Below are 13,792 nucleotides of genomic sequence, written 5' to 3'. Positions count from 1 at the left end.
GTGTCGTTTTCCCCTAGTACATTTTACCTACGGATCCCTGAGTGCGACATTCATGGTATTCGTGTCCCCAAAATAAATAACCTAAGGGCTGCGTAACTACCTAAACAAACTCACTCACACGGACGACTTAAATAAAATTGCCGGCGCTAGACAAACATGCCGGGGGCGCACTCATATTTACAGTACATCTTAACCTTAACTTACAAATTTTACACTAAACCATGGCCCAGGATCATTGAACTCTGCAAAAAGAAAGCAGTTAGCAGGGAGCCAGGCTGCCCGCATGCAGTCTCTGGCTCAAACAATGCAGGTGACAGGGAACGTGGCTGGCTGCTCACACGCAGTCCAAGGCTTTCCCTTTTGAACTGAACGCAGTGAACCACAACGGTGCATGGGCTGCACAAACGCAGTCTCCGTGCCAGCTCAAGTGGCACACGCAATGAGCACAACGAATGGATGCATGAACACAAACACGGTGCACGGGCCGCCACTGCAGGCCCGTGTTGTAGCTGCCAACGGGGCAGTTCTCGCAGCTTGCAAACTGTTGCCTTGCGGATCCTGGCGCACATGGAAATGAACAGGGGGGGGGGGCAAAGCAAAAATTGAACGGGGCTGGTGAACGTGGGCAGTGGGCATGGCATGGCAAAGGCAGCAGGCAAACACAGCCCGCAGAAGAAGGCCGCTGCAGGCAAACACAGCCGGCAGACGAACTGGCCGGCACAGGCCTCGAAGAAAAACAGCCAGCAGATGAACTGGCCAGCACAGGCCTTGCAGCACACAGCTGCCGATGAAGTTGGCCGGCCTCCGCCTTGAAGCAAAACACGGCCAGCCGATGAAGTTGGCCAGCGTTTGCCGTTCAATGGAGGTTGGTGGAGGGAGTGCGGTGGTGCTGGCCACTTGGAAGGCGGGCTCGGACCTACCTACCTGTCTCCCTCCCAACTATCGCCTTTGCCTGTCACTGTACATACCCACTCCCTTAATTTGTCAAACCCAAATTTAGCCCCAACTTATTTTTTTGTTGTTTTTATTCTTACTTCCCCACTATAAATCGTCCCCTAACCCCCTTTATCGTCCTTGTTCGGCTAACCTATTCTGTCACCTGGCCTACTCCCAACCCCTACGTTCCCTTCCCGGAGGGGAATAAGGGAGAGCTAACGTCCTGTGCCGAGGCCCAACGAAGCCTCAGAATGGCCTCCCCAGAGTTCGGCGATCTAACCCAAAGTGGGTCCAGCGGCCCACAACGACAGCGAGGGGATGGATGGTGCGGAGGGGTACATCTCCTAATCTACCCTAACCATTTAACTGTTAAACTACCCCGGGGCTTTCAACAAGCGCCTCTCGCTTAAACTATTGGTTCTATAAACCCAGATTCCCGTCGCCTGTGTTGGTGTCCTCACAATTTCGGGCCTCGCCCCCCAATTTTCGCTCCGTGCCCTCACACGGTCTCCTGGCTGGGACACGTGGCTCCCTTTGGCAGGCACGACCCTCTGCCGAATCTCCCGCTATGGCACCCCCGGGCACTACACTGCCTCCGAGCCTACCAGCTCCCTAACACCGGGGAGTGCCTCCCATGGCACCTCCCCTGAAACGCACACGTGGCAGGCCGGCCTCCCGGGCCCCTTTCTGAGGGTCACCCGTGCCCACAACACTGCCCACGCGGCTAATGGCGCCCCGGGCCCCCGCACCAAGCAGGCGCACCCGTGCCCACTACGCTATCCCGGCCCCCCATGGGCCCTTGGCCTACCGCGGCCGACTAGCCTGGTGCCCGGGGTACCCACTCAGCGATACTCACCTTTCGCAGCCACGCTCCCAAGCCCGTCAACAGGGCTCCTGCACCCCTCCAAATGGGTTTCGAGCCTACATTCCCACCAACAGCAAAACGACCTCCATTTTTCAATTTGACTAACCCCCTAACTCACTTTATACTGACCCCGGGGTCCCTTGGGCGGGAGTCACTCCTCCCCCCAATCACTCATCGCACCATGCATTCCCCATTCACTCCATACACACAGACCCGCTGGCCTCACTCACTCACCAAGCACATGCTTCCACTTCACTCACCAACTCTTCAACACACTCACCGCTGAACTCTGCCATCCTTCTATCTGCATCCCCTAACTCGTGCTCCCACGTCGTCCCTTAAACTAGTAGCACGTTCCTTTTAACACGACGAGGCTAAACTACGTCCCCTCTACACATCCAAAGTCTGTCTCTGTCTCCAAAATAATCCCATTTTATTTCCCAACCTAAATCTGGCTACAATCCCTCTAACTAATCCATTCCACGGACTCCATGAGGACTTACCCCTGCCCCATGAAGTCGGTCTAACTAAGCTAACCCTTCCCCCTAACTAGTTTCCATCCTGTGCCCAGGTCAAGGGGGTCTTTCACCCCTTGCCCAGGAATCCTGTGCACCCGAAAGTGAGGCTTACTGTTTTTTTTTTTTTTTTTTTTTCATGCGCAGCACCTGCGCGGCAACTCAGAGCTCGCGCACTTTGCACCTGCCCGTGACGTCATGCAGCTGCACGTGTTCCTCGTCCCTCCTTGGACGGTACTATCCGGCAGAGATACTCCTCCTGCCGGATTCCAACCCCACGTGCAGCCATGGCGTCACCGTGCGCATAAAAAAAACACAAGCCCCACGTCTCGAGGGGTTCCCCACGCGAACACATGTGCTTTGCCCGTTGGAGCTTAACACACACGATCGCGTGGAGAACCCGTCCGGTCCAAATCCATTTACCTGCCTAAACTTTGTCCGTCCGCGGGATCGGCAAATCCACCGCTGGCGTTTCCGGACCGGGACTTCACCCTCGCAAGCGAGCACGTGGTGGTCTCGTGCGTTGCACAGCACGGACCGCGTGCTCACTGCTGGGTGAACCCGGCACGGTCCCCGAAACAACTACAGCCGCTACTCGGCTTTCTTTCCTTACATGTCGCCGTCTCCGTCTCCATTCCACACACGCATACCTGCATGTTACGACGCACACAGTCCACTCCATCACATTCACACCGGGAGATGCGGCTGCGTGCTCCCGCATGCCAACCGACATCTCCCTCACATACCGCTCTCTCACACACACGGTCTCCCTTGCACACGGTCGTTCACTCACGCGTGCGAGGGCACTCACCCGCGGTTCCTCACTCGCACTCTGTGCCTCATCCACACACGCGGGGGCACTCAACCGCGGTTCCTCATCCACACACGGCGTGCTGGGAAGCACGTACTCCGGCACCATCGCCACCACACCACTCACACACGGGGTCGCTTCCACACACGGGGACGCACTCACACCTTGCACCACACACACAGGGACAACCACACTGGGGATTCGTGTCCCCACAAGGGTCTCCGGGGCCTCTATACCCCCCAAGCTTTCCGTGCACCCGTTCGCAGCACTCCTCCCCTCAACCTCGCAAAGCACGACCGAACTCACCTGGTCGTGACTCACCTCAAGGGGGCATACTCCCTCCCCTCGTTCCTGGAGGAGGCCATCCAGGTGCTCGCACTGGGTCTCCACACGCTCCACGAGCTCTACCTCACTATCCTCCACTACCTCCGTGTGTGTATGTGCGTCACTTACCCCGTCTTCATCGTGTTGTCTCCCCTCTATCGTTCCTATCTCCCGTGTCTCTGCCAACTCTTCACCCTTTACCTCCCTTGTCTCAACTATTATTATTTCCTTTGTCGTCACCTCGTGTCTCGTCTCACACGTTTTGGTCTCCCCATTTAATTTTTCCCTTTCGGTCATCGTCACGACCCTCGCCCAACACGCCCTCCGAATTATTTTTTTACCCGCCTCCACCGCGGGCCTGTCAGCCGTTGCACCCCCTTCCAGCTCGTTTGCTCCCACACGTGGGGTCGCCATTCCCAGCTCCCTGGTCACGGCCTTCATGCCCGCCTGCAGGCATCGGCCCATGTTCTGCGTCTCACCCCTTAGTTCTTTCATTTCTTTTTTCATTTGCTTGCCCATGCTTTTCATTTCGTTTATAAATTCATTTGCGTTTGCATCCATCTTTTCGTTCATGCCTTTCATTTCGTTTTTCATATTCGTATCCATCTTTTGTGTATTCGCATCCATCGTCGTTTTCACTTCATTCATTTGCTTGTTCATGTCTTTCATTTCGTTTTTCATATTCGTATCCATCTTTTGTGTATTCGCATCCATCGTCGTTTTCACTTCATTCATTTGCTTGTTCATGTCTTTCATTTCGTTTTTCATTGCCGCCAGCATGGCGCATAGCTGGGCCATGTCGGGTGCGCTTGAGTGAGCCGTTTCGGCAGGGGTCGGGGGGGGGGTTTTGGTGGAGAGGGGGGGGAGGTGTCATACACCGCGGCCGCTGCCGCACCCATTTCGGGCTCTGGGTTCAGTTGGGCGAGTCCGTGTTCCTGCACAATCAACATTTCCTGCACGGGGATTCCATCCTGGACCATGGACTCTACACATTCTACATCCATTTCTAATACCCCCGGCTCCCGCTCGCCTTGAGACGCCATCTTGCTTCTCGTGAAGGGTTAATTTCGCTCGCTCGTAATTTGGAGGGAATCGGGGGTCGCTTCTCTCACCCCTGGACCGATTCCCGTGAATTTAGCCGGAGACAGGAGAGCCCGTTTTCCTGTTCTCCGATACCAGTGCCGCGAGGAGGGCGATGAATTTGTATCGCACGACCTGACACCAGTGTTACGGATTCGCGCCCGCCGGCGTGCTGACGGCCACGTAACTCGAATCGCGGCACGTCGCCCACCGGACGGACAATCCAGTCGTGACCCTCTCGGACTAACGCCGGGAACCAGTCACGGGTGGACCTTTCGGTCTCACCGCGATCGAGCCAATCAGCCCCCGCGTGGGATAGGGTTGCTCGCCAAATTCGACCTACCTAAGTACCCACGCGGAGGGTAGACCGGGCGATCGCACCTCGCCGCAGGTCGACTTCGGACACGGGCCACTTAAGCGACCCGTTCCGTACTATCGGGATAACCGAGCGGTGTTATCGTCGACCTCGACGGTTCGATTAATTATCGGGCGTATTCAGCCCACTACCAACCCTTTACGTGAAGCAAGATGAGGATTCAAAGAAAGAAATGACGAAGCGAAGCGGGAAACAGTTCAACACAAAGCACATTTATTCGCGGCACACGGGAAGCACACATATACAATTCCACCAAATGCACACAGAAAAGAAAAACACAATGCAATTTACACAAAAAGCAAATGTAAAAGCGAAGACACAATGCAGAGCTAATACCGACTACCGAGCACACGGCAACACTTATACAATTTTACTTCACAGACGGCGCCGACAACACATACCCAAAACCAAAGAAAAGAATACCCTCAAGGATGAGGCGGGCCTGAGGCCGAGACCGGGTCGGGCCTACCCGTCTGGTGATGAGACGCGGAGCGGCGATGGTGCCTCAACTCCGCGGGCCTCGCGGGCAGTATCTGGTAGGGGGTGGGAAAGGGGCCCCCTTGGTCGCACTATCTCAGCGCGGGGGGGAAACAGGAGGGGGTTGCTGATGCTCGGGGTATAGAGGATTTTTATTGCCCCGCGACGAGCGTCTCCACCTCAGCCAGGTCACGCTGTCGGCCTCCCTGGGGTGCAGCTCCCTGCACGACGCGAGCACCTCCTCGTCTGCCCTCGCCGCCTCTCCACAGCTCCGTCCCCTCCATTCCGACTCCAACACACACGACGACCAGCTCCTTCTTGCCAGCTCCACCGCCCGCGAAGTCTTGACTCTCTGTTCCCTCTCGACTCTCCTACTCACTTACTCTCCTACTCTCTGGACTGACGAACACGGTCCTTTTATCAGCCCCGTAGCTTCGCCCTCTCATCTTTGACCCCCTCCCTTCGACCTTTCACCTCGCTCCCCATTGGCCCGAGAAAAAGTGGGCGTGAATGCTTTTTGATCCATAAATTTGCATATATCGATCGCCCTCCAACGCCCTGGGGGCAGGGCCAATTCGCCCCTCGCTCACCGATTGGACGGCAAAAAGTGGGCGTGTGTCGTTTTTGATCCGTTTTTGAAGCACAAAATCCGTGATTTTGTACACGCTGTTCGGCGCGCGCCCTGCACGAGTCCAACACCGGTACCCACAGGCGGCGCAAGAACGGTGGCGATGCGACGGTTGCGAGGTGTGACGTGAAGGTCGTGGCGGTTGTGGTGAAGCGGCGTTGTGGTTGGTGGTTGATGTTGTGACTGGTGGTGGTAACAATGGCGGTTGGTCCAAAATAAAGATAGTAAAAGAAAAACGGCTATCCTGAAGAGTCGCAGCACGCATAAATGACATGTATTCCCACTAGACAACGGGTTTGGGCCTAACTACACATGTACTTACCGAGATACCTCACCTAAGGGACCTGAATGGTGGTTTGCGAATTTGGTAACCACAACAATACCATGATATAGATATATATATATATATATATATATATATATATATATATATATATATATATATATATATATATATATATATATATATATATATATATATATATATATATATATATATCTGGAACTTCACCATTTTTTCACATTTTGAATTGTAAAGAAAAGATAAAAATTCAAGATGAAGCATTCAACAATGCAGAGCATCACAATAGGAAGGAAGGGAGGTGGTTGGAATAAATTGCAGGAGATCTGAGAACCGGTGTGGACTCACCGACTGACAGACAGACACACAGTGCTCTTGTAATAGCTTTTTGCATTTGTTCCTTTGAGAAAATGCAAAGGTTAAGAAGTCTTCCAATAAATTTGCACATCATATCATGATATATATATATATATATATATATATATATATATATATATATATATATATATATATATATATATATATATATATATATATATATATATATATATATATATATATATATATATATATATATATAACCGGTAATAGTTTGTATGTTATTTTCGTAAGATTTACCTTGTCCAATCATGAGTGTGGCTGGCAGGAGAGCCAGTTGACCGAGATGTGTGCACAATGGTCATTGACCTGTCGGGCCTGGGTTCCAATCTTAGCCCAGCAAGAAACCACCACACTGATGTTTCACATGCAGGGTGGGGCATCAATGCGTGTGCCATCCCTCGGATGGACATTAAGCTGGGTGTCCCGTCTGCCAGCATTACTTGGTGTCCTTCGTGAAGAGTAGGTGAGCTTTGGCCGGCACCCTGAACAAATTATAAATTCCTGCCCTGAGTGATGGGAAGGCAACAGCAAACCACCTCGTCAAAGCTTGAATTGCTGTCGCCATTCATTGCACTGTCAACTCACCCCAGCGGGAAAGGATGATGTGGTGGCTCTGCTGATGTTATTGGGAATGTCGCACTTGCACAAACACGTGAATTTCCACTGCAAGTGTATCAACTGGTATGCGTTGCAAGGAGACACAAAAGAAAGCTGTGTATCTCTGCTACTGCTTTGTCATCACAATTGCCATCTTATAAATTTGTTACAACTGCCTCAACTGCTCATTTTGGACACAGGATGAAGAAATGACACAAGTTATAAATCACAGGATTCATCATGTTGAACTTGGAAAAAATTCACATTCAAGGTAAAAATACAAAAATCAACATAAATACTAAAATTAAATGCAGAAATTCTTCAGAAAAGAAACCCTCTTCAACCATCCCCCTCGTGTTTTAAACTTACCATTTGCATATTTGTTGAACATTTTAACTTGTTTCTTTCTCGTAATTCTGTTTTGCTTCACCCGAAATAACACTCGTTTAAATATCAATGTCAGTTGAAAATGAACATCAAGACCCATCCCTCGACTTGTTCATACAATATTATACTGGAAGACCCGTGAACCCGTTGGGTTCACGTTGTGACAGCGGTTGATGAAGAAACATCATTTCAACAAAAAACAAAAGATAGCTCCAGCGAACTATACCGCTGAGGTTGTTTGAATTGATCAAATACTCCCGAAGAGTACTTGGCTGAATCGGGAATTGATTTTTAAATAATTTTTTTCGTTGCCCAATTTTAACGAAACTTGATACTGCACACTGAAGGCAAATGGTGAGTAAGGTGGCCCTAAATGTTTTGCGCTATCGTGTACCGTTTTGGATGTATTTCGGGAACATACATACATACATATATACAAGATGAGAGTTTTAGTAATACATAGATCATACATACATACATACATACATACATACATACATACTGTTACGGCTGTGGAAATTCGCAATACACCATAAAGGGTCCCAAGATCAGTTATGACGCGAAGTTTATGTGCAGATAGGTCCCCACCGTTGTTTAAAGGGAATTCTTCGTGTTCACCAGGCTGCAAGTCTTTGAGATAGCCGTTTTTCTTTTTCTATTGTTATTTTGAAAAAACCTCCACGCAAACAACAAGCCGCGTTGAAAACCGTCGAACGCAAAAGGAAACCAAAGGAATGTGAGGAAAATGTGAACAACTTTTTCTCGTGTATAACTGAAAATGTGAGGATATCGGCGATGGGCGCGCGGATTTTTCCAGCCTGTTTCTCCGAGAAGTGTGTCGGAGGCGGGGTGGGGCGGATTGCCCCCGATTGGTGGACGCGCCGGGTGACGCGGTCGGAATGAGGAACGCCCCTTTTCGGGAACCTTCTCGAAAAAAGGTGGAGCCGAAAACGGGGAGGAGCGAAGGGCGGAGCCCCGCGCTATATAAGCCGGACCGCGCGCGAGGCTCACTCTCTCTGTCTGGGTGGTCGACGTCTCTCTCTCTGTCGGGGTCGTGTTGGATTGTACTCGCTCTCTTGGTGGACGTCATTCTCTCGCTTCACCTTCGAGCTCTCTCTTGGTGGTCGAGGTCGGCCTCTCTCATCTTGGCGTTGGGCGACCTGTCGGTGAAGGCGCGGGCCGGTGGCGAGTGGGGGCGACGCCTCAGAGACGCAGACAGGAGGCACAGCCCTGCCGGCTGTGTGGTGCGAATCTGCGCGTCTGGCAAGGGATGCCGGAGAGAACTCACCGACTACGTCATCGCAAAGGCCCGAGAGCAGGTGCGGCTATGCTAGCTGCCATGGGAACAAGGCGCCGCGACCTGCCCACCGTCACACCTGGAGGGGGCAGGTAACCAGCACGGTCTCGCGGGCCTTTTCGGTCATCTCCGGCCCACGACCATAAAGGTTTCCTAACCCCGTCGACCTCCCTGCCTATGGGGAGGGTTTTCCTGTTGTTTATGTGTGCATGCTGTAGCGCCGTGTCCTGTTAAGTAACGACTGTAAGTGACTGTAGATAATAATCGTAGTCGGTGGTATTGCTTGGCCTTCTATTTGTCGCTTGTATATTGCATGACTGGATACGTGTTGCTGGAATAAATGTCCTTGTGTGCAATGTATCCCGTTTGTCACATCCTCCTTTCACCCCATTGAAATGCCATCTTGCATCGTGGAATGAGTCGTGGGTTTTAAACACCCGATAAATAATCTGAAACGTCGAGGTCAGCGATAACACCGCTCGGTTATCCCTGTAGCACGGAAAGAACCGCTTATGCGGTTCGTGTCCTAAGCCGACCTGCGGCGTGGCGCAACCCCTCGGTAGGTTACCCGCGCGGGAATTTAGGTATATCGACATTCGGCGATTCACCCTATTTCGCGCAGGTAGAATGCGGACTGGGTTGTGGTGAGGTTAAACCCCCACCCGTGACTGGCTCCTGGCAGTAGTTCCAGGAGGGTCACGACTAAATTGTCCGTCCGGTGGGCGACGCGGCGGCCATTAGAGGTACGCGGCCGATCGCACGCCAGGCGGGCGAGAATTCGTAACAATACATACAAGATGAGAGTTTTAGTAATACATAGATTTGAATACTAAACATACATACATTCAAATGTAATCACGAAAACAAACTCATCTCTCATCTAAGTATGCAGGGAATGACCAATCAGCTCTCCCCTAATCAATTAACCCAGGTGGCTTGGATTATATAAATAAATTGACTCCTCCCATTCTCTTCCAGCCGAAGAAGCTGCATAAAGCAACCATGAAAGGCTACCCAAAGTAAGTGCTTTGCTGTTTCAAACCCACACCAGAGTTCCTCCACAGCCATAAAGACATTCATAAATAGTACACACATGAGAATCCAAATGCTACACTGCAGGGCCGGTTTCATTGCTTGTTAGCGAATCATCAGCGACAGTGCAGACAGAAACCTGTTGCTCTGTTCCTGTAAGTTTATGGCTTTACGCAGTCTGAGCAGCTTTCATTGATATCCTTGAAGGCTACAAATATTATAATCTTCATAGACTTCTTCAGATGATGATGTCATTTGATCTTGAACAAATGGAGTGCCTGAATGTAAAGCTTACGGTTCATAACTCTCCTTGCTTAGTTCATAACATGTCACACGAGTCACCATCAAGCATCAGAATGCTCTTCCCCTTTTAATGTTACTGGACAAGTCACTGCAAACTGATTGATGTATTTTCCGACATTTTGGAATACAACAAATGCAGATATGTTAAAACACGACACCTGTAAAGGGGATGTCACACCTTGACGATTTCGCCAGCGTATGCCGATTGATGAAAAATTTGTCTAAAACGATGGCACACGTCGAATACGTAATGCGTACGTTTTGTGTACGTTAGGTGCACGCTGAAAAACACTACCATAGGTCGTATTACGCTGGTTTAAAACGTTGTACATTTTGGTTGTCCAAAAAATTTTGCATGCTTGAAATTTTACGACGTACTCGGCGTTTGGCTCACACGTTCCGCTACGCTGGCCATAAGTTGTAGGCACGTTATGCGATCGTTGACACACGTTAATTGTATGTTACTCATTAGTCAACACGCAGAGGTAACATTCGCGTACCCGAAACTTATTTCTAACCTATGAGTAACGTTTTGTAAGCATGCTACACGAATGTTGTTCACACTTCGCAACACGCTACTTGAAAGTTCCTCATACGTCGAAACACATCAAAGTAATGTTTAGGGTACCCGTGACTTATTTATAACCTATGAATAACGTGCTTGGGAATTATTACGCTATGCATACGCTCGACTATCGTTGGGCATAGGTTGTGGACGACTAAAACACGATAAACAATTGTTGGTATAACTTATCGATAAGTTATCGAAGCGTTCTGTGTTCATTACTAGTACATTATGCATTTGTCAAAGTCGTTTTTAATACTTTAAAAAGTAAAGCAAAGAAATATTTCATCGTGGGAATGAGGAAAAAAAATTAGCCGAAAAGAAGATTGAACAATGGTGCAAAGTAGTCTCCTATTCGTGGACGATAAGAGGATCCATCATCACCCACACCCTCCCCATCATGCTCACATACTCCTACTGACAGACATATTACTACTACCAATGCTACTGCTAATAGTTTTACTACTACTGATACTACTGGCATTGACATCTACTCAACATGGAGTCTGGAACAATGATGGGTTTCTCTTGTGAAGCCCATTTGTAAAATCCAATTCCCCTTAACGCTGCCAATACGCCATTACATGGAAGATGTAAGTTAGAAACACGTTCAGTAAGTGCTGTGGTCGTCCGGAAGACGTCAATCTAATTCGTCGACATACGACAATGTGCGTTTGAGATACTTTACACAGAGGTTCATAGCATGTTACTCAAAGGTCAGAAGCACGTTATACTTAGGTTCAAAGCATGCTACACATAGGTTAAACGCATGTTACTCATAGGTTCATAGCACGCTAGTCATTGGTTCAAGGCAAGTTACAAATAGGTTCAATGCACGTTACTCATAGGTTTCAAGCATGTTCAACATAGCTTCAGAGCACGCTCATTGGTTAAACTCATAGGTTAAAAGGACGTTACCCATTGGTTGAAAATTAGGTTGCGGGTATGTTTAATATTACCTTGACATGTTTCAACTTATGAGTAATCTACAAGTAACGTGTGTCCATGCCTGGTGTTGGCTTAATGGTTAGGGTGGTGGGCTTAGGATCCGAGTATCCTGAGTTCAAATCCCACTCGGCTGTTGAATTAATACCAGGTGGGGTTGACTCTGCCTGTCATCCTTCCGAGGTCGGCAAAATGAGTGCCAGCATGCTGGTATCCTGTGTCGGAGTGGCGACCCGTCCAGGATTGTGCCCAATAGCCAAGGAGACTGCTTCGGCAGCACCAACGCTCTGCACAGAGTATGGTCCCAGTGGATGGATGGAACGTGTGTCCGTCGTGAGTAAACGATCAGGAGGTGTTGTAATAAACCTGTGTAAAGCAATCTTTTCCTCCATCGCCAAAGGTGAAGGAGGTCATTTTTTCACCCCGTTCTGTCTGTTTGTGTGCAGGATATCTCAAAAAGCTGTGCACGGATCCCAATGAAGTTTTAAGGACAGGTTGGGTATGTGACGAGGACGAACTGATTAGATTTTGATGAAGATCTGGATCTGGATCCGACGACTAGAATTTTTAAAGTGATTCTTCATCATTGAGAGATGGGGCAAAACCGATATAAAGCACAATATCTCAAAACGTTGTGGACGGATTCGGATGAAACTTGGTGGACAGGTTGGGTGTGTCACAAGGACGGAGTGATTTGGTGAAGATCCGAATCTGGATCTGGATATGAGAATTAGCCCAAAACAATTTAGTACTGTATTGCATGATATTTCAAGAATGTATTGGGCCCGATATGTTCTCGTGGATCAGGTATTACATGGTGGAGGTGTGCGCTCTCCTGAGTGCCCTTCTCGTTTTTAGAGCAGGCACATGAGTAAACACGAAAACAATGAAATTTGTGTTGTTGATAAGAAATCATGACAACCTCAACATACAATCTTCACAATACATATGAATATATTGTCGCTCCCAAACCTGAAAGGTCCTTCCTCAAACTGTTGCCTCAAAGTTGGAAGCATAGAATCGTCTAGAATGTTATTGTATGCTGTTGCGTTCAGATTTCCCTTCACTGGAACAAAGGAAGAGACCGAGCCCGAACCATGATTACTCCTCCACCAAACATTAGAGTTGGCCCGATGCATTCGGGCAGGTAGCGTTCTTCAAACCTAGATTCATCCATCAGACTTCCAGATGGTGGTGCGTGATTCATCACTCCAGAGTCCAATGGTGGTGCGCTTTACACCACTCCAGCTGACGCTTGGCATTCCAAATCATGATCTGAGGCTTGTGTGCGGCTGCTCGGCCATGGAAACCCATTTCCTGAAGGTCTTTCTGAACAGTGCCTCTGCTGACGTTGCTTCCAGAGTCAGTTTGGAACTTAGTAGTGAGTATTGCAATCGGCGACAGACGATTTTTCCACTCCGCGCTTCAGCACTCGGCGGTTCCGTTCCGTGAGCTTGTGTGGCCTTCCACTTCGCGGCTGAGCTGTTGTTGCTCCGAGATGTTTCCACGTCACAATAACAGCACTTACAGTTGACTGTGGCAGCTCCAGCAGCGCAAAACTTTGACGAACTGACTTGTTGGAAAGGTGGCATCCTATGACGATGCCACGTTGAAAGTCACTGAGCTCTTCAACACGGTTTGCCAATGTTTGTCCATGGAGAATGCATGGCTGTGTGCTTGATTATATACACCTGTCAGCAATGGGTGTGGCTGAAATAGCTGAATCCTTTCAGTCATGTTATGTGGATATGTATAATGAGTCTGGCTCTACTATAGCTCGCTCTGCTCTTTCAGCCCTCTAATCCTTCCAGTTGCTCCCTCTTGGTTAAACCCACAAAATACACTCATCAGATTTCAACGTCTTTTCTCCCGTTTGTGGAAATTCCTTCCACATGGTTCAATCACCTTGCTCTCTCCAGGACTTCAAGCAAGTGATGCGTCACTGTCATCTCGCATTTCCACTGACGATCCT

This window comes from Eptatretus burgeri, chromosome 8, assembly GCF_056783735.1.
Source record: "Eptatretus burgeri isolate ZD-2024b chromosome 8, Ebu_testis_v1, whole genome shotgun sequence".
Lineage (NCBI taxonomy): Eukaryota > Metazoa > Chordata > Myxini > Myxiniformes > Myxinidae > Eptatretus > Eptatretus burgeri.
This window is presented reverse-complemented; position numbering follows the sequence as displayed.